General features: G+C 41.4%; 1 pseudogene; it reads left to right on the forward strand.

Annotated features, from left to right (window-relative positions):
* The first annotated feature begins 761 nt into the window (after positions 1-761).
* Positions 762-6,427, forward strand: LOC103784335 (large ribosomal subunit protein eL8-like; annotated as a pseudogene).
* The last annotated feature ends 17,267 nt before the right edge of the window (positions 6,428-23,694 follow it).

Genomic DNA, 23,694 nt, shown 5'->3' on the forward strand with positions numbered 1-23,694 from the left:
CTTAATCTGAATGACATGTATTATTTCCTCAGCAAACATGTGATGTGGGAAGCTTAGTAAAAGATTTATTATAAGAAAAGGCTCGATGTTTTATTTCCTCCCCTAATTGAATTCATTATTGCTCTCTGTTTAGAAATGCTATGTTGATGTATTACACCTCAGAACAACTATGCACGTGCCATCTGCAGCAGGAAGGTTTATTAGACTACAAATCAGGATACAGATGTTGGAGGGAAAGCTACGTATGCTAAGTCATAATACATTAAAGCACATTTTAAATCTATATATCATGGTGGTCCAGCAGATTTTTATTTTTTTAAATTAGGTATTGGTACTTATGAAAATTCAGGAACTAGAAGCCCTCTCTTCATATACACAATAGATAAAGTGATAAGCTGCTGAGGTGATAAGTATAATCCTGTAGATGGGGAAAAGGACTAAGTAACTTCAAAAGAAAAAGCTCACATTCTTATTCCGTAATACTAGTGAAAAGATCCACATTTAAAGTCGGCATTCTAAACCAAATGAGCAGATAAGTCTTTTGGGAGTGTAAATGATCACAGTTTTATTGATCTTTTTCACAAATTTAGATTTTCATCCATTTACTAGAAGAGCATTTATTGAGTACCTGTTACTTGCTAGGTGACTCTAGGATGTGCTCTAGGATTTTATTAAAACGAGACTCAGTTATATTATTTTGATGTAAGAGGAGTTGTTTAATTTTTCTTTCTTTCTCCAACTGTTCAAGTTCAGGCCCAATAATGGACAAATTGCCGCCAGAAAGTTTACAAGAATATATCAACTACTTCATTGGTTGAAAGAATTAGAGGAACCTTGGTCAGCACAGCTGAGAGGATTGCTTTCCTGAGAGATGACGTGATTCTCTTCCATTAGACTCACAAAAATATAACTCAATTCTATCAATCTTAAACAAATAAAATCTAGGATGCTCACATTTTCTAGAAGGATTAATGTTCTGTAGATCTATTGATCTTCTACATTCTTCTTAAAGTATCCAGGGTAATCATTAACAATACTTTGTTTTGATTTACTTGCCTGGTGTCTGAGGCTCTTCCAGCTCTCTACAATACATTTGCGCTTTATTCATGATGCTTATTCTGTAGATAAAGACAGCACATTACTGGCATTTGTTAACTGGGAGGCTTAAAATTTTTAAGCATAAAATTAGAGATAATCTAATGTTTAGATAAGGGTTAGATTTTTAAATAGGGTATAGAACTTCAAAAGAAGGTGGTTTTCTCTTTCCCTGGAAATATTCAGAAAACAGTCTACCTTTGGTCTTCCAAGAAGCACAGACAAGGGCAATGATTCAAGAAACCACTGTAAAAATGCAGATCTCACCCAGTAAAGGAGAGTATCTTACTTCCTATTAAGCATAGTTAGATGGGTGATTATTATTAATCATATATAGCATTTGCATAACAATGAAGTTTGGATGGCACTATCACACACTGTCTCATTTACCATATTAAGGAAGCATGTATTCATTCCTCAAATATTTTATAAATGCCTACTAGGTGCCAGACTGCATACTTTGTACTTGGAATGCAAAGGTGAGTAAGACAAATTCTCAGTGAGCTTACTTTCTAGTTGAGGAATACAATGTTATTAAATATAATGTGTTATAATACAGACATGATGAAGTACTGAGGCAACATGGGGTTACTAGTATTTTAGCCTCACTTTACAGAAAAAAAAACTGACCAAAAATATTGATATTAATATTATAGGGCAGTTTTAACAATTAAATGAGAGATTGTATTAAGTTACTTAGTACAATGACAGCCCATAGTAGGGAGTCCATAAATGTTATTTCAAAGAGGTAGCATAGAGTAACAGTTTGGAGAATGGATTCTGTATCAAACCTTTTGGCTTGGATCCTGGCTACGTCTTAGTTTGTGTGGCCTCGGGAAAGTTATATGATATATCTAGATCTCAGTTTCCCCAGGGCTAAGATGGGAATAACAATCATAACCACTTCTCAGGGTTGTTGTTTTGAGAATCAAGTTGTCACACATGTTCAAAAGAAGTTATTCATGGCAAAGATCAAAGCTGGGAGCAGGTCCAGAAACTATATCCCACCAAACTTATAGTTATCCTCTCATAAAATAGAGATACTGTGGCCCTGAAGAGTGAGATGTCCTCATTTTTACCATAGGGAGGAGAACTCCCTAGCAAATAGTTCAAGCTAGGAGAAGGCAGCAAAGAATATTTGGCATCTTGAAGGTTAGAGGGAAAACTGGCCTGAAGAGAGACGGCCAAAAAGAGAGGGAAAGCATGGTGTGACACCAATAGGGGTTAGGGGAATGAGACTTGGGCAGAGGTCGGACTGAACAAAGCAGAGGGAAACGGCTTCAAGAAGAGAGGAGGAATATGCCATCCACACATCTCCTAGCACTAAATACGGGATAATCTTTCCAATATGTCCAATCTGTATTTTGCTAAGTGGGGGGTATTTATTTTTATTGGATAATTCCTAAAATGTTATAAACAGAGCTTAACTAAGTAAGAGTATCCAAAATAGCCCAATAATTATCTTTCAAGGTGTCTGGTACCAACATGCTCTTTTCTCTCATTTGGATTCCCACAAAGAAACTGTTGGACATGAAAAAAAGAGGCAGATATTGGTTCATAATATGTCTCATGATACTGAGAGAATTTTCCTGATTGCAATTTTTCATTTCATTTTTTGAATGAATGATTTAAATGTTCTTTCTGTACATAATGGGACAGGAATTGTATAACTATTACCACAATCCAATTTTAGAACATTTTCAGAGAATGAAGGAGTTTTAACCTGTGATTTAAATGCTACCAGTTTATGGATCTCTGTTCTTGTACCAGAGACAATCTGAAGATTCTCTCCAGAAGTAAACATCCTAACCAGCAATCACCAACATTAAAACATGAGCCTGTTTTACTCTTTGAGTGGCTAGCTTCTTGTGAAAGAATATACATTGCCTCTCTTCTTTTGTTACCTTTCTGATAATATTGGCTATGCTGTAGGCCAATGTATTACATTAGAGAGCATTTCGAGGAAAAAGTCCCTTAAAGCTCCTTATATATATTACAATTTTCTGCTATACATCATTATTACTAAAATGATTCACAGCTAGTGTAGCATGTTTAGGCAAGCTCAGATACTTGGCAGTAGAACACAATTCTTTTAATAGCCTAGCTCCAATGGGTAACCCTTTGAAAAAGGCATTTATTGTTAGTTCTGTTAGCTATTGAACCAGTCTTTGCATACTTCGATGCATAAGCATACAAATGGAAATTTTTATTTTAAGTTCTGTGCTATACTTTGCATATGAAACAGAAGTTCTTTAACTGTACTGTGGGAAATTCAAATGTATTTCCTCCTCTAGAAGGAAAATTAATCTGAGAACAAGAGTCTACTTTGAGATTGTATAGAAAGGGCAAATATACCCTCTGATATGCTGCTTAGTCCTGATCCCCACCCCACCTCATTCCAGTACCCTCATTAACAAGAAGCTGTCAAAATACTTGAACATCATGAAATAAGAATGGTATTTCAACAAAAGATCAAATGCTTAGAAATCCACACCCCAAACCAGGTTATTCTTTCATTCCTAAATCAATAAGCCGGCAAAAACAAGACCATATTTGAGCTGGCAAAACCTCCTATGCCCTTACATTCTGTGAAAACATAAAAGGAAAAAAGAATTCTTCCACATTCTTCACGCGGTTTTCCATGAAAGCACTCATTAAATGATGTTTACATATAATGATGACAGAGTGTAGATGGGTGTACTGCTTGGCATTGGAAGGGCAGTGCCCTGGAGTCTTCCTCCAGTTCAATCTTGAAAAAAATAACAGTCCTTTTAGTTTTTTTTATTATTATACTTTAAGTTTTAGGGTACTTGTGCACAATGTGCAGGTTTGTTACATATATATACACATGTGCCATGTTGGTGTGCTGCACCCATTAACTGTCCTTTTAGTTTTTGGTGTACAAACTTGGCTCAAACCATACTATAAAGCACTTTTGTATGAAGACTGCCATAAAAAAAATCACTGCAAAATGCTCCACTGTCAGTTAGAGTCCGCACAAGCTAATGCAAGCAAGTTATGCACATTAAAATAAACAGCAGAGAATTGGGTGTGAAAACAGTATCAATCAGGCGTGTCCATCTGACCATTATAACTTTAAAATATCTGTAGAGCAAAGCCAGTTTTCATCAAGGTCACTTACTGCTCAGAAAAAGCTTTTCAGCTTCAATAAAAACACCGAAGAAACAAAATAAGGTTTTTAAAAAATGATGTTCAAATAGGTGTGTTTCATTTTATGTCACCTGTAAGAAGCAGGGTTTCCATCTAACATGAGATTCCCATTCCTATTCCTCTGTAAAGGCACAGTTCTGATAAGTTCAAGGACATGTTTGAAAAATGAATAATCACCTATATTATTATTTCTTTGAGAGCTAATGTGGCTTTTATTGAAGGAAGTCGCCTGAAAGGCTTTTATTGGACAAGCTGTATGCTTGTTCCCCAGAGAGCTGCCCCACAAAAATTCCTCAGAATATGAAAACTCTCCTATTAGCATTAAATTTCAGGCATTATATCTTCAGAAAGGCCTTGTTAAATTTACATTTGCTGTCTATTGCAGTCTGTAAGGTTTAACGCCAAGCGCTGGATATTTAGATTAGCCCTCTCAATCTCCATTTTACTATCCTTCTCTTTGGAGAGATTAGATAGCTAAACACAGTTTTTCAGAGCACAGACTCTGAAAGTCAAGAATTGGCCTTGCCACTTAATAGTATGACTGGTCAGCTTATACTTACACGGTAGCCTTTCCAGAATACTCTGAGAAACACTATAAAGTGATAGGGATGAAGAAACTGAGCTTATTGAAAATGGAAGAACCAAATAGTAGACTGGTAGCTCCTAACCAGGGAAACAGAGCAGTCCACAGTTCCTGAGAGATTGTGGCCCCAGGCTAAGAAGGTTAACTTACAGTTTCTCAAGTATAAAATAAGGATGAAACTAATAGTATCCAAGTGCTCGGCACAGTGCCCAGCACACAGTAAGAGCCCAAAAGATGTTAGCTATTTTTTTCCTTAGGTCCTTAAGAGGCTCTGGCAGCTGAGAAAGAATGAAAAAGGGCAGGAGCGCCCAAGATACCGAAAAGAAAGAAGGCCAAGGGGAATAAGGTGGCTCCGGCCCCTGCTGTCGTGATGAAGCAGGAGGTTAAGAAAGTGGTGAATCCCCTGCTTGAGAAAAGGCCTAAGAATTTTGGCATTGGACAGGACATCCAGCCCAAAAGAGACCTCACTTGCTTCAAGAAATGGTCCCACTATATCAGGTTGCAGTGGCAGAGAGTCATCCTCTGTAAGTGGCTGAAAGTGCATCCTGAAATTAACCAGTTCACCCAGGCCCTGCACCACCAAACAGCTACTCAGTTGCTTCAGCTGGCCCACAACTACAGACCAAACAAGAGAAAGACAAAGCAAGAGAAGAAGCAGAGGCTGTTGGTCCGAGCTGAGAAGAAAGTTTGCAGCAAAGGGGACATCCCCACTAGGAGACCACTTGTCCTTCAAGCAGGAGTTAACACCGTCACCACCTTGGTGGAGAACAAGAAGGCTCAGCTGGTGGTGACTGTACGTGATGTGGATCCCATCAAGCTTGTCTTCCTACCTGCCTTGTGTCATAAAATGGGGGTCTCTTCCCCTGCATTATAAAGAGGAAGGCAAGACTGGGACATATAGTCCACAGGAAGATCTGGATCACTGTCACCTTCACACAGGTGAACTTGGAAGACAAAGAAGCTTTGGCTAAGCTAGTGGAAGCTATCAGGACCAACTACAACAACAGATACGATGAGATCTGCCGTCACTGGGGAGGCAATGCCCTGGGTCCCAAATCTGTGGCTCGCATTGCCAAGCTTGAAAAGGCAAAGGCTAAAGAACTTGCCACCAAACTGGGTTAAATGCACACTGTTGAGTTTTCTGTACATAAAAATAATTAAAATAATACAAATTTTAAGAAAAAGAAAAAGGGCAGGAGACCACCCATTGCAGTGGGCTATGCACTGGCTGAAGAATCCTTTTTTTTTTTTTTTTTTTTTTTTTTGAGACAGAGTCTTGCTCTGTCACCCAGGCTGGAGTGCAGTGGCATGATCCCAGCTCACTGCAAACTCTACCCCCCGGGTTCAAGTGATTCTTCTGCCTCAGCTGGGATTACAGTGATTCTTCTGCCTCAGCTGGGATTACAGGCACCTGCCACCATGCCTGGCTAGTTTTTATATTTTTAGTAGTGACGGAGTTTCACCATGTTGGTCAGGCTGGTCTCGAACTCCTGGCCTCAAGTGATCTGCCCACTTCAGCCTCCCAAAAGAATCCTTCATCTTTAGTTTGCAGTGAGAAAGAAAGAACCACATAAGACTCTGCAATGGAGATACTGGAGTACAAGATTAGCCAGGGACAACTTTCTAGTTTAATGTGCAGAGTTCTGTGAATCTTTTTGTACTAAGTTTTCAGGAGTCTCCCCACCCTGAATTGGGTGTGCAGCCACTTTTTGATCCACTGGCACATAAGGCAGACACTGTGCCTAGTCTAAACAAGAAATGTTTCTCTCTTCTTCCCTGGTAACAAAACTCCAATTTGTATTCAGGTTTTTGAAAGAGATCCCTTGATTTCAGGAAGGGTAGACCCCTACCTCAACAACAAGGAATGAGCTGAAATTGGTCTAAATCAGTCATAGTAATTTTCTTTTCTTTCCTCAGGGATTGGCCAATGAGTGGGCACATGACTGAATCCTGGCCAAGGAGACAAAGGGAAAGTCCACTAGGGAAGGCTCTCTTCCTAATAAAAAGACAAGACTCCACAAGTAGAATGTCTCTACCGGTCTTCCTTCTTGTCCTGAACATGGACATGGTGACTGGAGCCACGGTAGCTATATTCTGGCCAGGAAAATGACGAAGAAGCTGGCCCTGAAATCATTAGATTACTGAACTGACTCAGGCAACTGCCTACCTCCAGACTTCTTGTTATGTTAGAAATACAAAGCTCATTTGTTTAGGCCTGTACAGATGACTTTTCTATTTCTTGCAGTCAAATGCATTCTGATACTGTGCTTTGTCTACTTATTTCTTACCTCTGCCCTCTGACAGATGAGGCCCAACCCATTTTTCTTACTTGGCTTTATTTGAACAAAGATTCTAATAAGCACAAGAAACCACTCTGTTGATAACTCCTCTAATATAAAAGGAAAGAGTCATGTTCTGTAATAAGTATTTTGTATCCAATTGGTTTATAAATTGAAAACACAGTTTAAGCAGAAAGATAAAATCAAATACAGTCTCTTGCCTACTTACTTCTCATCTCTCTCTCTCATTTAGTTCAAAGAGACATAAAGTGACACCACTCCATCATTTTTGACAGAGCCACACGTGTAATGCAAAACATATGCTGAAGTTTTGTAATTACTTGGGTTCCTTGAGCAGAAGAGAGATGAGCTCATTGTATGTTCATGGTCTCTTCTCCTTCTGTGTCACCTGCTACCATACCAGGTTGATGCCCTCTCAGACATCAGTTACTACAAGCAATAATTATCATTATTATTCTAATGCCTTACATATGAATGCTGTTTGGCAATATTTCAGAGTGCTTTTAAGTTAGTTCTCTCCCTGAAGGCTCACAACTCTACCACTTACCTGTCATATCACTCCCATAAAAGATTACTGTAGAGACTCTGAGGGAAGGAATCCTCATTTTAGAGGAGAGATGTCATTTTCCTTCTCCCCTAAGTCTAGCTCTGCTGCAGGCACAAATGGCCTCCTACTATCTGTTCAACCCCACTCCTCTCCTAAACTAATCACGACCAGCACCAAGAGGGTTGTGGAGTTAGTCTTGCTGCCTATAGCAAAGTAAAAATTCACAAGCCTGCCTATGGCCCTCTGGTCCTTCATCCTAGTGTAGGTATTTTTCCCACTCTGATCAGACCTCTGCTAGGATTTTCTAAGGTGACATTGGAATCTCTTACTGGAAGAAGAGTTCTATTCGAATCTTGGGCCTGATTCACTGCCAAGCCTTTGCTGATCACTTAGGCCCACAGACTAGATTTCTGTTCTAAACTGGGTTGATCTTCTACTAAAATGTAAGTAATATGAAGCCAGAGAATGTGCTGTTATTTTACTGCACTATCCCTAGCACATAAAATAGATTCTCATTGGTTCACAGCAAGTGATTGGTAAATATCTGTTGAATGAATGAATGACTCATAACCGTTCCTCACTAGAGGTTTCTGCTACTGTGTCCTAAACATCAGATTAAACCCCTTGGATACTGACATTAACCTAAGCCCATTCATAGCTGCCTTACCTCTTCAAATGACAACTATGAGCTGTTAGACACCTCTTCACTACAGATCTCCTGTTTCCACCTTCTTCCCTTTTTCCTACTGACCCAGGCAAATGAGGCCTCAGGATGCCAAGCTCTCAGCTGGATCTGCCTAAAATACACCTTGATAAAACAAGACTTTAGAGAGATTATAATACCCTAACAGGGTAGTCCCTAAAAGTTGAAGAACACTGAAAATAAACCTTGTCTCTTTTATTTCTCCAGATGGCCAATACATAGATGAAAAGACAATCAACTGTTATATATTAGCTATCAGGGAAATGCAAATCAAGACCAAATAAGATACCTCTTTACACCCTCTAGGATGGCTATAATCTAAAAAGACCAATAACAAGCGTTGATGAGGAGGTAGAGATATTGGAACCCTCATACATTGTTGGAGGGAATGTAAAATAGTGAAGCCACTTTAGACAATGGCTGGGCAGTTCCTCAACACGTTAAACATAGAGTTACCACATGACCCAGCAAATGCACTCCTAGGTATTTACTCAAGAGAAATGAAAACATATGTCCACGCAAAACTTGTCTGCAAATGCACACAGCAGCATTATTCATTATGACCAAAAAGTGAAAAAAAAAGTAAATGACCATCCACTGATGAGAATCAAAATGTGATGTATCTGTAGATGAAATGATATTGTGCAATAAAAAGGAATAAAGTACTGTTATAAATAACACAACATGGATGAACCTTGGAAACATTATGCCAAGTAAAAAAAGCCAGACACAAAAGACCACAGCTTATATGAGTCCATTCACATGAAATGTCCAGAATAGGCAAAGCCATAGAGACAGGAAGTAAATTAATGGGTGTCAGGGGCTGAGGGAAAGAAAAATGAGGAATGAGTGCTAGTGAGTACAAGATTTCTTTTTGGGGGTGACAAAAATGTTCTAAAACCAGAAAAGAGTAACAGTTGTACAACTTTATGAGTATAATAAAAACCAGCAATTGTACTTTGTTTTCTTTTTTTGAGACAGAGTCTCACTCTGCCACCCAGGCTGGAGTGCAGTGGCACAATCTTGGTTTACTGCAAGCTCTGCCTCCCAGGTTCATGCCATTCTCCTGCCTCAGCCTCCAGAGTAGCTGGGACTACAGGCGCCCACCACCACGACTGGCTAATTTTTTGTATTTTTTAGTAGAGACGGGGTTTCACTGTGTTAGCCAGGATGGTCTCGATTTCCTGACCTCGTGATCTGCCTGCCTCGGCCTCCCAAAGTGCTGGGATTACAGGCGTGAGCCACTGCACCCGGCCAATTGTACATTTTAAAAAGATTAATTTTATAGTATGTGAATTATATCTCAACAAAGCTGTTACAAAACAACAACAAACCTCCTCCTTTTACAATGTTTTTGGGGCCGGAAGACTAATATGAGATGAGGCTGAGATGAAAACTGGGTCTTCTGCTTCTTCCCTCTTCTTTTCTTCCTTCCTTCCCACTGCTCCTCCCAATCACTCTATCACTGTTGCCCTGAGGCACTCACCTGCTCCATCAGTCCCCAGAAACAGTAACAGGTATAGAGGCAACAGAAAAATCACTTTACCATGCTCCCATTACTACAGCCCATTAAAGCCAGGGACAAACTACCCTGGCTGTCCAAAAGCAAAAAATGCCTTTGTCTAGGACAGCATTCTTCTCATAAATTACAATAATGCAAATGTAAAATATAAATTTTTTCATCCTATTTGTGAACTAAAACAAAATACTTAAAACATTTTCATTTTACCTTTAATATATTCTTAAAGTAAAGATAATGGAAATCTGAATTATAAATTTTTTACTTACTCACCATTTAAACCACATTGTTTCTATTTTCTTTTCCTCTTATTGCTGAGCAATGAAAATTCCTTTGTTACAAAATATAGAAAAATATGTTCCTTGGATAGTCTAACTTCCAGAACCACTATATATTCCATCTTTGCTTTCAACAATTAATCCTCAGTCTAAAAGGGGAAAACAAGATAATCCCTCATTTAAATGATCAATGGAAGGAATTCATACAGAATAGCAGACAACTCTCACAACTCTATCATTCAGAACTTAACAAAATTTTTAAAATAATATTTCAGAAACACAAATATATCAATATTTTAACAGCAAAATTTTCTGTCTCTCCTAGGCTTCTAGCACATATATATCTCCATTCTTGAGCCTTACTACATGCCAGGCGCTGTGCTGGTATTTCACATATGTTATGTAATTTTATTCTCATTACAATTCTTTCTGTCAACCCAGGAGACTTCCAGTTTGAGACAAGAGAAAAAAGGGTGGTAGTCAACTCGGGAATTGAGTTGGAGTACCTGCTTCAAAATATCTCTTTTGATTTGTTATTTTACCTGAAATCCCACCATTAAATCCCACCCCTGGATTTAACGATTTTTCTCTCTGGCTTAAGCTATAATCAAACAGGACTGAAGTCTCATAGATTCTGGAAGCTCAGATTTAAAGCAAGTGTGGTAAGGATAGGCAATGGAGACCAGAGAACCCAAAGCCTAACTCAGCAGTTTGGCCCAAGGAGCTGTCCCCATATGAAGATCATTGGTCACAACTCTTATTTCTTAGAAGGCCCTGACAGATGTGATTCTACAAGGACAGAGTTGTTTTCAGAGTCCCTATTTTCTTGGTTTGTTCATCTCCTACCTGCTATTTCACTGGCTTCTGATAAAAGATTGTTTTTTAAAAACTCTGTCTACCCACTACTAAGGCTGAGAAAGTTTGAGTGATTTGCCCAGTATCACAGAGTAAGTGATAGAACTAAGTAAGTGATTGAACCCTCACAAAGTTGGTGTTCTCAATTACTTCTCGGCATTTTTTTCCCACTATACTAGTATAATTCATGCATTGTTAAGAAGTAACCCAAAAAATGTTTGTTTTGGGTCCCTCCAACTACTTACTTTACTTCCCAAATATCATTTCCCTGATGCCTTCTCAAAACTGACTTTCAAATTGTTTTATTTATGCTTGGATGAAAAATGGCTAAATGGCTGGCTTTCCCAGAATATCTTCATTTTGATAAAACCCAAAATTTAAACTAAAACAATGAAGATTTAACTTTAGAATTTCAAACATTATGAAGAATGGAGGTTAGCTCAAAGTATGACTAAGTGGATTTAGCAGAAATATCTTAAACTTGGAAAATATGAAAGACCCTTCAGCAAACTGAAACTTGTTTTCAGCATTATACTACTAGAAATAGAACTATAGTTCAAAGAGGGTTTTTTCCAAGCTCCTAATTTAAATCAGCAAAAGAGTGGTTTCAGGTTCCCACAACACAAGCCATTTGATGGGATATTTTATCAAAAAATATGAAAAACAATATTGCTGTGATGCTTTTAAAGGGGAGATAAGAAGAATGGCTGTTAGCCGAAAAGTCCTCTATTCTTGATTTAAAGAAAAAAGACAAGAGGGAAAGCCATGCTTTTTAAATTCTTCTCAGTCTGGTTTCTCTGACAAACCTGTTTGATAGGCATCAGGGACCTGAAGCAGTGCTTCCAGGGAAAAAGTAGCCATCACTCATGGTTCATCGGATTTCTGTGACAGAATGATCACATTCTGTAGAACTTGGCATAAGCACATCATTATTAAGCCTTGCTTTAGCATTTCTTAACTGATCACGGATGCTGCAGTCCTCGGTGGCTCCTCTCTGTTGGCACTGTTTGTAGTTATTTGACCTTTTCTCAGTGGATAATCCACACAGAAAGCCCTAATTACTTCCCCAGCTTTGACCAGCCAGCAGTGTGAATAATCAATGACACTCATTTAGGTATTGCACAGTCAGATGCTTATGGTGTTTAAAGAACATTTTTCCTTTGACCTGCCACAGCTGTAAGACAATTACAAGCAGTAAAGCTACTGTTGTAATCATAAGATGACCAGGTGACCTTGTAGGTTTAAAGTTGATGACTGGGGCCTTGACTGGGACGTAGTCAAGATACAGAACATATTTTGGGAGAGAAAGGAAGCTTCATTGTATACTAATGTGACATGCTCAGCCCCAAGAGCAGTGTTCTGAAATATTGACAAATCACAAGACTCATATTGGCAGGTAAAATTCAGCATTTATATCCATGGCCTCAGCTACTTCTTTCCATTGTACATAAAATAGTAAATAAATAAGAATAGAAAAAATACTGAAGTCTATCCATACCTCTCTCTAAACTTTTTAAGGTAGAAATGAAGATAAAAATGGAAGTAAGTTGTCCTATCTAAACAGATATTTACAGGTTTCTAGAATGTTAAATTTTTTTTAATGTATTCAAATTGCAATGAATCCTTATGAACTCTCAGGCCAACTTTCCCCACAAAGATCACTATTAAAAAGATGTGATGTCTGGGGTTCTTTGAAATAATGACTAATTACCAAATTACATATAAAGCTATAACATAAGTTGTAGGAAAATGGAATATGATATTTCTAATAGAGTATTGTTCCTGGAAACACTAATGTATTGAAAATCCTTTGGAAACAAGGATTGATCATGTAAAGTTTGGGAAACATAGGATACGATATCCTTTTCATGGAGATTTACAATGTGCAATTAGCATATTAAAGGTTCTGGAATGTGTTTCTCAAAACAATTTTGGGAATGCTAGTTTATAGGTCTTTTTTTCCTTGTTATTACCATCTTATATAAAAATTGAATTTATAAATATGAGTTTTTGCCTCAGAATGTGAATGAGTAGACTTTCTACTTCACTTTTCAGAAAGTTTTGTACTTATTTATTAAAAGGAACACAAAATAAGATCAGTAAAAACACTCAAGAAAACAAGTTGGTAGAACAATGAAACAGTTATGTTCCTGGCAGAAAAGATGAAGAAAAGGACATGTCCTAAATTAGGGACACAGCAGAGGAGAGTTTTGGAATGGAAAAGGCCTCAGATAAAGGAAAGGGAAGGTGTGAGGTTAACACACAGACCGTCTTCTCCTTTTTCAAACTGAAGGCTGTCCTGATTTAATCTGGCAAAAGAAGGCAAACCAGCTCATCAGCATGCAATTGATGATTTATCCAGCTTGCTGTCAGACAGAGCACTGTGTAAAGACACAGGAGAGAATGAGGAAAAACAGGCAAACCTTAGTGAGTAAGCCAAGAAGGCAAATCACTAAAAAAACACACACACAGTAAAAAGACTGCACATTTGCTGGTATGATCTTGATTAATCCCAAAACAGCTGAAGCTTTCATGTTTGGGGCGACTAGGATGTGTAATGCAAGTTTTTACTCATACTAGCAGAATCCAATTCATAGTATTTGTAGTAAATGAGCTGGTTTTTAAAACATCACTTTTAGGTTCAGCAGGCATCACTGTGTTTTCCTGTAGTGTATGCCATGTTTGAGTGATATTTATAATTATTTCCTTATATATGTTTATTGCTTTGTTGGAAGGTGAGGCCTATATTTTTCTGCATTATACAGCACCCCAGGATTAGGGTGGATTTACCTCTTATTCTGCAATACTGTCTTTCAAGGACCCAATAACTCTGTATAACTAGTTCCAGCTTGTAATGTGTCTGGGAATTTTTTGACTTTTGGAATCCATTGATGTCCTCCAGAAACATTCATTCTTAAATGTTGCCAAACCATCAAGAATATGAGGTTATTATAAGGTCAGTAGTAACAGGCAGTTAGAAACATAAGGGGAAAGGGGTTGAGAGGCAGAGGCAGCAGCAGCATGAGGAACAGTTACCCATGCATATTGCTGACCAAGTAATTTTTTCTGCAATTCTGTAAAACTCAGTCTTTTAATTAAAGGCCTCCCAGTGAATGGGGCAAGACAATGTGTGGAATGTATTCAGGATTGCTACCTCTAGTCATACATTTTACCTCCTCAACCCTTTAATGTCAGTTTACAGCCTCTATATAACTGGTAGCACCATAGATCCCATTCTAAATCTGAGCAAGAAAAGAATAAAAAAAATGAACAAAGCCTCCAAGAAGGCTGGGCGCAGTGGCTCATGCCTGTAATCCCAGAACTTTGGGAGGCCGAGGCGGGTGGATCACAAGGTCAGGAGATCGAGACCATCCTGGCTAACACGGTGAAACCTCATCTCTACTAAAAATACAAAAAAATTAGCCGGTTGCGGTGGCGGGTGCCTGTAGTCCCAGCTACTCGGGAGGCTGAGGGAGGGGAATGGCGTGAACCCGGGAGGCGGAGTTTGTAGTGAGCCGAGATTGTGCCACTGCACTCCAGCCTGGGTAATAGTGCGAGACTCCGTCTCAAAAAAAAAAAAAAAAAAAAAAAAGCCTCCAAGAAATATGGGACTATGTGAAAAGACCAAATCTACGTCTGATTGGTGTACCTGAAAGTGACAGGGAGAATGGAACCAAGATGGAAAACACTCTGCAGGATATTATCCAGGAGAACTTCCCCAACCTAGCAAGGCAGGCCAACATTCAAATTCAGGAAATACAGAGAACGCCACAAAGATACTCCTCGAGAAGAGCAACCCCAAGACACGTAATTGTCAGATTCACCAAAGCTGAAATGAAGGAAAAAATATTAAGGGCAGCCAGAGAGAAAGGTCAGGTTACCCACAAAGGGAAGTCCATCAGACTAAAAGCTGATCTCTCGGCAGAAACTCTACAAGCCAGAAGAGAGTGGGGGCCAATATTCAACATTCTTAAAGAAAGAATTTTCAACCCAGAATGTCATATGCAGCCAAACTAAGCTTCATAAGTGAAGGAGAAATAAAATCCTTTACAGACAAGCAAATGCTGAGAGATTTTGTCACCACCAGGCCTGCCCTACAAAAACTCCTGAAGGAAGCACTAAACATGGAAAGGAACAACCGGTACCAGCCACTGCAAAAACATGCCAAATTGTTAAGACCATTGAGGCTAGGAAGAAACTGCATCAACTAACGAGCAAAATAATTAGCTAACATTATAATGACAGGGTCAAATTCACACATAACAATATTAACCTTAAATGTAAATGGGCTAAATGCTCCAATTAAAAGACACAGACTGGCAAATTGGATAGAGTCAAGACCCATCAGTGTGCTGTATTCAGGAAACCCATCTCATGTGCAGAGACACACATAGGCTCAAAATAAAGGGATGGAGGAAGATCTACCAAGCAAATGGAAAACAAAAAAAGGCAAGGGTTGCAATCCTAGTCTCTGATAAAACAGACTTTAAACCAACAAACATCAAAAGAGACAAAGAAGGTCATTACATAATGGTAAAGGGATCAATTCAACAAGAAGAGCTAACTATCCTAAATATATATGCACCCAATACAGGAGCACCCAGATTCATAAAGCAAGTCCTTAGAGACCTACAAAGAGACTTAGACTCCCACACAATAATAATGGGAGACTTTAACACCCCACTGTCAACATTAGACAGATCAACGAGACAGAAAGTTAACAAGGATATCCAGGAATTGAATTCAGCTCTGCACCAAGCTAACTTAATAGACATCTACAGAACTCTCTACCCCAAATCAACAGAATATACATTCTTTTCAGCACCACACACACCTATTCCAAAATTGACCACATAGTTGGAAGTAAAGCAATCCTCAGCAAATATAAAAGAACAGAAATTATAACAAACTGTCTCTCAGACCACAGTGCAATCAAACTAGAACTCAGGATTAACAAACTCACTCAAAACCGCTCAACTACACGGAAATTGAACAACCTGCTCCTGAATGACTACTGGGTACATAACGAAATGAAGGCAGCAATGAAGATGTTCTTTGAAACCAACGAGAACAAAGACACAACATACCAGAATCTCTGGGACACATTCAAAGCAGTGTGTAGAGGGAAATTTATAGCACTAAATGCCCACAAGAGAAAGCAGGAAAGATCTAAAATTGACATCCTAACATCACAATTAAAAGAACTAGAGAAGCAAGAGCAAACACATTCAAAAGCTAGCAGAAGGCAAGAAATAACTAAGATCAGAGCAGAACTGAAGGAGATAGAGACACAAAAAAACCCTTCAAAAAATCAATGAATCCAGGAGCTGCTTATTTGAAAAGATCAACAAAATTGATAGACCGCAAGCAAGACTAATAGAGAAGAAAAGAGAGAAGAATCAAATAGATGCAATAAAAACTGACAAAGGGGAGAGAAGGACTGTGTGGTAGATAGAGCTCCCTCTCCCCTCTCCCCTCTCCCCTCTCCCCTCTCCCCTCCCCCCTCCCCCTCTCCCCTCTCCCCTCTCCCCTCTCCCCTCTTTCCACGGTCTCCCTCTGATGCCGAGCCGAAGCTGGACGGTACTGCTGCCATCTCAGCTCACTGCAACCTCCCTGCCCGATTCTCCTGCCTCAGCCTGCCGAGTGCCTGCGATTGCAGGCGTGCGCCGCCACGCCTGACTGGTTTTCGTATTTTTTTGGTGGAGACGGGGTTTCGATGTGTCGGCTGGGCTGGTCTCCAGCTCCTAACCGCGAGTGATCCGCCAGCCTCGGCCTCCCGAGGTGCCGGGATTGCAGACGGAGTCTCGTTAACTCAGTGCTCAATGGCACCCAGGCTGGAGTGCAGTGGCGTGATCTCGGCTCGCTACAACCACCTCCCAGCCGCCTGCCTTGGCCTCCCTAAGTGCCGAGATTGCAGCCTCTGCCTGGCAGCCACCCCGTCTGGGAAGTGAGGAGCGTCTCCGCCTGACTGCCCATCGTCTGGGATGTGAGGAGCCCCTCTGCCTGGCTGCCCAGTCTGGAAAGTGAGGAGCGTCTCTGCCCGGCCGCCATCCCATCTAGGAAGTGAGGAGCGCCTCTTCCCGGCCGCCATCACATCTGGGAAGTGAGGAGCGTCTCTGCCCGGCCGCCCATCGTCTGAGATGTGGGGAGCACCTCTGCCCTGCCGCCCCGTCCGGGATGTGAGGAGTGTCTCTGCCCGGCCGCCCTGTCTGAGAAGTGAGGAGACCCTCTGCCTGGCAACCGCCCCGTCTGAGAAGTGAGGAGCCCCTCCGCCCGGCAGCCACCCCGTCTGAGAAGTGAGGAGCGTCCTCCCTCCTCGTCTGGGAGGGAGGTGGGGGGGTCAGCCCCCCGCCCGGCCAGCCGCCCCATCCGGGAGGTGAGGGGCACCTCTGCCCGGCCGCCCCTACCGGGAAGTGAGGAGCCCCTCTGCCCGGCCAGCCGCCTCGTCCGGGAGGGAGGTGGGGGGGTCAGCCCCCCGCCCGGCCAGCCGCCCCGTCCGGGAGGGAGGTGGGGGGGTCAGCCCCCCGCCCGGCCAGCCGCCCCGTCCGGGAGGGAGGTGGGGGGGTCAGCCCCCCGCCCGGCCAGCCGCCCCGTCCGGGAGGGAGGTGGGGGGGGTCAGCCCCCCGCCCGGCCAGCCGCCCTGTCCGGGAGGGAGGTGGGGGGTCAGCCCCCCGCCCGGCCAGCCGCCCCGTCCGGGAGGGAGGTGGGGTGGTCAGCCCCCCTCCCGGCCAGCCGCCCCGTCCGGGAGGGAGGTGGGGGGGTCAGCCCCCCGCCCGGCCAGCCGCCCCGTCCGGGAGGGAGGTGGGGGGGTCAGCCCCCCACCCGGCCAGCCGCCCCGTCCGGGAGGGAGGTGGGGGGTCAGCCCCCCGCCCGGCCAGCCGCCCCGTCCGGGAGGGAGGTGGGGGGATCAGCCCCCCGCCCGGCCAGCCGCCCTGTCCGGGAGGTGAGGGGCACCTCTGCCCGGCCAGCCACCCCCTCCGGGAGGGAGGTAGGGGGGTCAGCCGCCCCGTCGGGGAAGTGAGGGGCGCCTCTGCCCGGCCGCCCCTACTGGGAAGTGAGGAGCCCCTCTGCCCGGCCAGCCGCCCTGTCCGGGAGGGAGGTGGGGGGTCAGCCCCCCGCCCGGCCAGCCGCCCCGTCCGGGAGGGAGGTGGGGGGGGTCAGCCCCCCGCCCGGCCAGCCGCCCCGTCCGGGAGGTGAGGGGCGCTTCTGCCCGGCCGCCCCTACTGGGAAGTGAGGAGCTCCTCTGCCCGGCCACCACCCCATCTGGGAGGTGTACTCAACAGCTCATTGAGAACGGGCCATGAAGACAATGGCGGTTTTGTGGAATAGAAAGGGGGCAAAGGTGGGGAAAAGATTGAGAAATCGGATGGTTGCTGTGTCTGTGTAGAAAGAGGTAGACATGGGAGACTTTTCATTTTGTTCTGTACTAAGAAAAATTCTTCTGCCTTGGGATCCTGTTGATCTGTGACCTTACCCCCAACCCTGTGCTCTCTGAAACATGTGCTGTATCCACTCAGGGTTGAATGGATTAAGGGCGGTGCAAGATGTGCTTTGTTAAACAGATGCTTGAAGGCAGCATGTTCGTTAAGAGTCATCACCACTCCTTAATCTCAAGTACCCAGGGACACAAACACTGCGGAAGGCCGCAGGGTCCTCTGCCTAGGAAAACCAGAGAACTTTGTTCACTTGTTTATCTGCTGACCTTCCCTCCACTGTTCTCCTGTGACCCTGCCAAATCCCCCTCTGCGAGAAACACCCAAGAATGATCAATAAAAAAGAAAAAAAAAAAAAAGAGATGTTGCCCAAGCTGGAGGATGTTTTTAAAATAAAGTCACTTATTTTCAAAAAAAAAAAAACTGACAAAGGGGATATCACCACTGATCCCACAGAAATACAAACTACCATCAGAGAATACTATAAACACCTCTATGCAAATAAACTAGAAAATCTAGAAGAAACGGATAAATTCCTTGACACACACACCCTCCCAAGACTAAACCAGGAAGAAATTGAATCTCTGAATAGATCAATAACAGGCTCTGAAATTGAGGCAATAATTAATAGCTTACCAACCAAAAAAAAGTCCAGGACCAGATGGATTCACAGGCGAATTCTATCAGAGGTACAAGGAGGAGCTGGTATCATTCCTTCTGAAACTATTCCAATCAATAGAAAAAGAGAGAATCCTCCCTAACTCATTTTATGAGGCCAGCATCATCCTGATACCAAAGCCTGGCAGAGATGCAACAAAAAAAGAGAATTTTAGACCAACATCCCTGATGAACATCGATGCAAAAATCCTCAATAAAATACTGGCAAAATGAATCCAGCAGCACATCAAAAAGCTTATCCACCATGATCAAGTGGGTTTCATCCCTGGGATGCAAGGCTGGTTCAACATATGCAAATCAATAAACATAATCCAGCATATAAACAGAACTAAAGACAAAAACCACATGATTATCTCAATAGATGCAGAAAAGGCCTTTGACAAAATTCAACAACCTTCATGCTAAAAACTCTCAATAAATTAGGTATTGATGGGATGTATCTCAAAATAATAAGAGCTGTCTATGACAAACCCACAGCCAATATCATACTGAATGGGCAAAAACTGAAAGCATTCCCTTTGAAAACTGGCACAAGACAGGGATGCCCTCTCTCACCACTCCTATTCAACATAGTGTTGGAAGTTCTGGCCAGGGCAATCAGGCAGGAGAAGGAAATAAAGTATTCAATTAGGAAAAGAGGAAGTCAAATTGTCCCTGTTTGCAGATGACATGATTGTATATCTAGAAAGCCCCATCATCTCAGCCCAATATCTCCTTAAGCTGATAGACAACTTCAGCAAAGTCACAGGATACAAAATCAATGTGCAAAAATCACAAGCATTCTTATACACCAATAACAGAGAGCCAAATCATGAGTGAACTCCCATTCACAATTGCTTCAAAGAGAATAAAATACCTAGGAATCCAACTTACAAGGAATGTGAAGGACCTCTTCAAGGAGAACTACAAACCACTGCTCAATGAAATAAAAGAGGATACAAACAAATGGAAGAACATTCCATGCTCATGGGTAAGAAGAACCAATATCATGAAAATGGCCATACTGTCCAAGGTAATTTATAGATTCAATGCCATCCCCATCAAGCTACCAATGACTTTCTTCACAGAATTGGAAAAAACTACTTTAAAGTTCATATGGAACTAAAAAAGAGCCCACATTGCCAAGTCAATCCTAAGCCAAAAGAACAAAGCTGGAGGCATCACGCTACCTGACTTCAAACTATACTACAAGGCTACAGTAACCAAAACATCATGGTACTGGTACCAAAACAGAGATATAGACCAATGGAACAGAACAGAGCCCTCAGAAATAATGCTGCATATCTACAACCATCTGATCTTTGACAAACCTGACAAAAACAAGAAATGGGGAAAGGATTCCCTATTTAATAAATGGTGCTGGGAAAACTGGCTAGCCATATGTAGAAAGCTGAAACTGGATCCCTTCCTTACACCTTATACAAAAATAAATTCAAGATGGAGTAAAGACTTAAATGTTAGACCTAAAACCATAAAAACCCTAGAAGAAAACCTAGGCAATACCATTCAGGACATAGGCATGGGCCAGGACTTCATGTCTAAAACATCAAAAGCAATGGCAACAAAAGACAAAATTGACAAATGGGATCTAATTAAACTAAAGAGCTTCTTCACAGCAAAAGAAACTACCATCAGAATGAACAGGCACCCTACAGAATGGGAGAAAGTTTTTGCAATCTACTCATCTGACAAAGGGCTAATATCCAGAATCTACAAAGAACTGAAACAAATTTACAAGAAAAAAAACAAACAACCCCATCAAAAAGTGGGCAAAGGGTATGAACAGACACTTCTCAAAAGAAGATATTTATGCAGCCAACACACACACGAAAAAATGCTCATCATCACTGGCCATCAGAGAAATACAAATCAAAACCACAGTGAGATACCATCTCACACCAGTTAGGATGGCGATCATTAAAAAGTCAGGAAACAACAGGTGCTGGAGAGGATGTGGAGAAATAGGAACACTTTTACACTGTTGGTGGGACTGTAAACTAATTCAACCATTGTGGAAGTCAGTGTGGTGATTCTTCAGGGATCTAGAACTAGAAATACCATTTGACCCAGCCATCCCATTACTGGGTATATACCCAAAGGATTATAAAACATGCTGCTATAAAGACACATGCACACGTATGCTTATTGCGGCACTATTCACAATAGCAAAGACTTGGAACCAACCCAAATGTCCAACAATGATAGACTGGATTTAGAAAATGTGGCACATATACACCATGGAACACCATGCAGCCATAAAAAATGATGAGTTCATGTCCTTTGTAGGGACATGGATAAAGCTAGAAACCATCATTCTCAGCAAACTATCGCAAGGACAAAAAACCAAACACTGCATGTTCTCACTCATAGGTGGGAATTGAACAATGAGAACACATGGACACAGGAAGGGGAACATCACACACCGGGGCCTGTTGTGGGGTGGGGGGAGGGGGAAGGGATAGCATTAGGAGATATACCTAATGTTAAATGACCAGTTAATGGGTGCAGCACACCAACATGGCACATGTATACATATGTAACAAACCTGCATGTTGTGCACATGTACCCTAAAACTTAAAGTATAATTAAAAAAAAAAAAAGAAACTTGGAAGAAAAAAGTTGAGGAGGCAAACACCCAGCAAGCAAAATATATAAATATCTGGCTTCATACTGAACCCCTGAATACTAAATGTGAAATTTTAAGAACCAGTATAGGGGATATGTACTACATACAGCCAAAAAAAATTTTTTTTTTTGAGATGGAGTCTTGCTCTGTTGCCCAAGCGGGAATGCAGTGGTGCCATCTCGGCTCACTGCAACCTCCCTGGTTCAAGCAATTCTGCTGCCTAAGCCTTCCGAGTAGGTGGGATTACAGGCGCCTGCCACCATGCCCAGCTAATTTTTGTATTTTTAGTAGTGATGGGGTTTCTCCATGTTGGTCAGGCTGGTCTCAAACTCCTGGCCTCAAGTGATGCGCCTGCCTCAGCCTCCCAAAGTGCTGGAATTACAGGCGTGCGCCATTGTGGCCAGCCTCAAAATCACTTTTAGTGCTTTATGGATAAGGAAACAGGCACAGAAAAGTTAAATTACTTGACAAAGATCATAGCTAGTATGTAACAGAATAGACTACAAACAGGTGATCCTCCAAATTTAGTGCTTTTTATTTTGACTGCAACACAATGTTTCTCTTAAAAAAATGTTGATTCAATATAGGGTATATAAATATATTACACATGTAATAAGATATTTATAGATATGTCAGTTAAACTTTCATATCTTTCTCTTTAGCATAAGAAAGTACCAGGTTTACTGTAAGTATAAGAAAAACAGGCTGGGCGCAGTGGCTCACGTCTGTAATCCCAGCATTTTGGGAGGCCAAGGTGGGCAGATCACAAGGTCAAGAGATCGAGACCATCCTGGCCAACATGGAGAAACCCCATCTCTACTAAAAAGACAAAAATTAGCTGGGGGTGGTGGTGTGCACCTGTAGTCCCAGCTACTCGGGAGGCCGAGGCAGGAGAATCGCTTGAACCCAGGAGGTGGAGGTTGCAGTGAGCCAAGATCACGCCACTGATCACGCCTGGCAACAGAGCGAGACTTCATCTCAAATAATAATGATAATAATAATAATAATAAAATGGAAAAATATACATCTCAGGAAAAAATTTAAATAATTTTAAATGAGAAACCTAGGATTTATCATATGAACCCTATTTATGTTTATTCTTAGCCACATTGATTCAGTTGAAAAAAGATGCTTCATTTATGACATCTAAAATTCCAACCCATAATCAGAAGCAGCAGAATGGTCATGGTGAAAATATTTGCCCTACATCTGTGTCTACTTAGGGTTGCACATCCAAATCTGCTTGGCATTATTTGTTTAATTTGGAGAAAGGACACCTAATTTTCTTGTTTCCTCATTGACTAAACTGCTGTATACAAGAGAATGGTTTCTGCATTCAGAATGAGTTCCTACATGATTAAGAAACCAATTCAAAGGAATGCTTCTTAAACCTGCCGCAACTTAGCAACTCATTATTATTAATATTTTCATTGAACCATTCAAAGCTTTCTTGATATAAACACAATTTTCTTTTTCTTATCAGTCAGCCTATCTGAACATTATAGTTTGTTTGGTTTTTCCAGAGTTCTGGTTGGTTGTTTGCTCTGGGGAATTTGGCCTCTTTTATAAAGTTAATAGTTTGGAAAAGGTACTGTAAGAAAGCTTCTAATGGTGCAATGAGTGTGTTTAACAAGCATTTCCAGGAAAAGATTTTGGTAAGTCACTTGTATGTTTCATCCATAGAAAGCCAAAAATCTAAATGTCATAAACATATTCCTGAACATTTGATAAATGCTATAAATTGGACTGATTGAACTATATAAAATATTCGTAACATTGTTCTACATGAAAATGTATTCCAAGTTCCAGTTTAACTCGCCAGGAACAACCCCTTGGCTGAGAATCTATCTCGTGACCCAGTAGGGAAGCTCTCTCAGCAAGAGGGAGATATTCTTAATAGTTAGTA

This window comes from Pan paniscus, chromosome 6, assembly GCF_029289425.2.
Source record: "Pan paniscus chromosome 6, NHGRI_mPanPan1-v2.0_pri, whole genome shotgun sequence".
In the NCBI taxonomy this organism is placed as follows: Eukaryota; Metazoa; Chordata; class Mammalia; order Primates; family Hominidae; genus Pan; species Pan paniscus.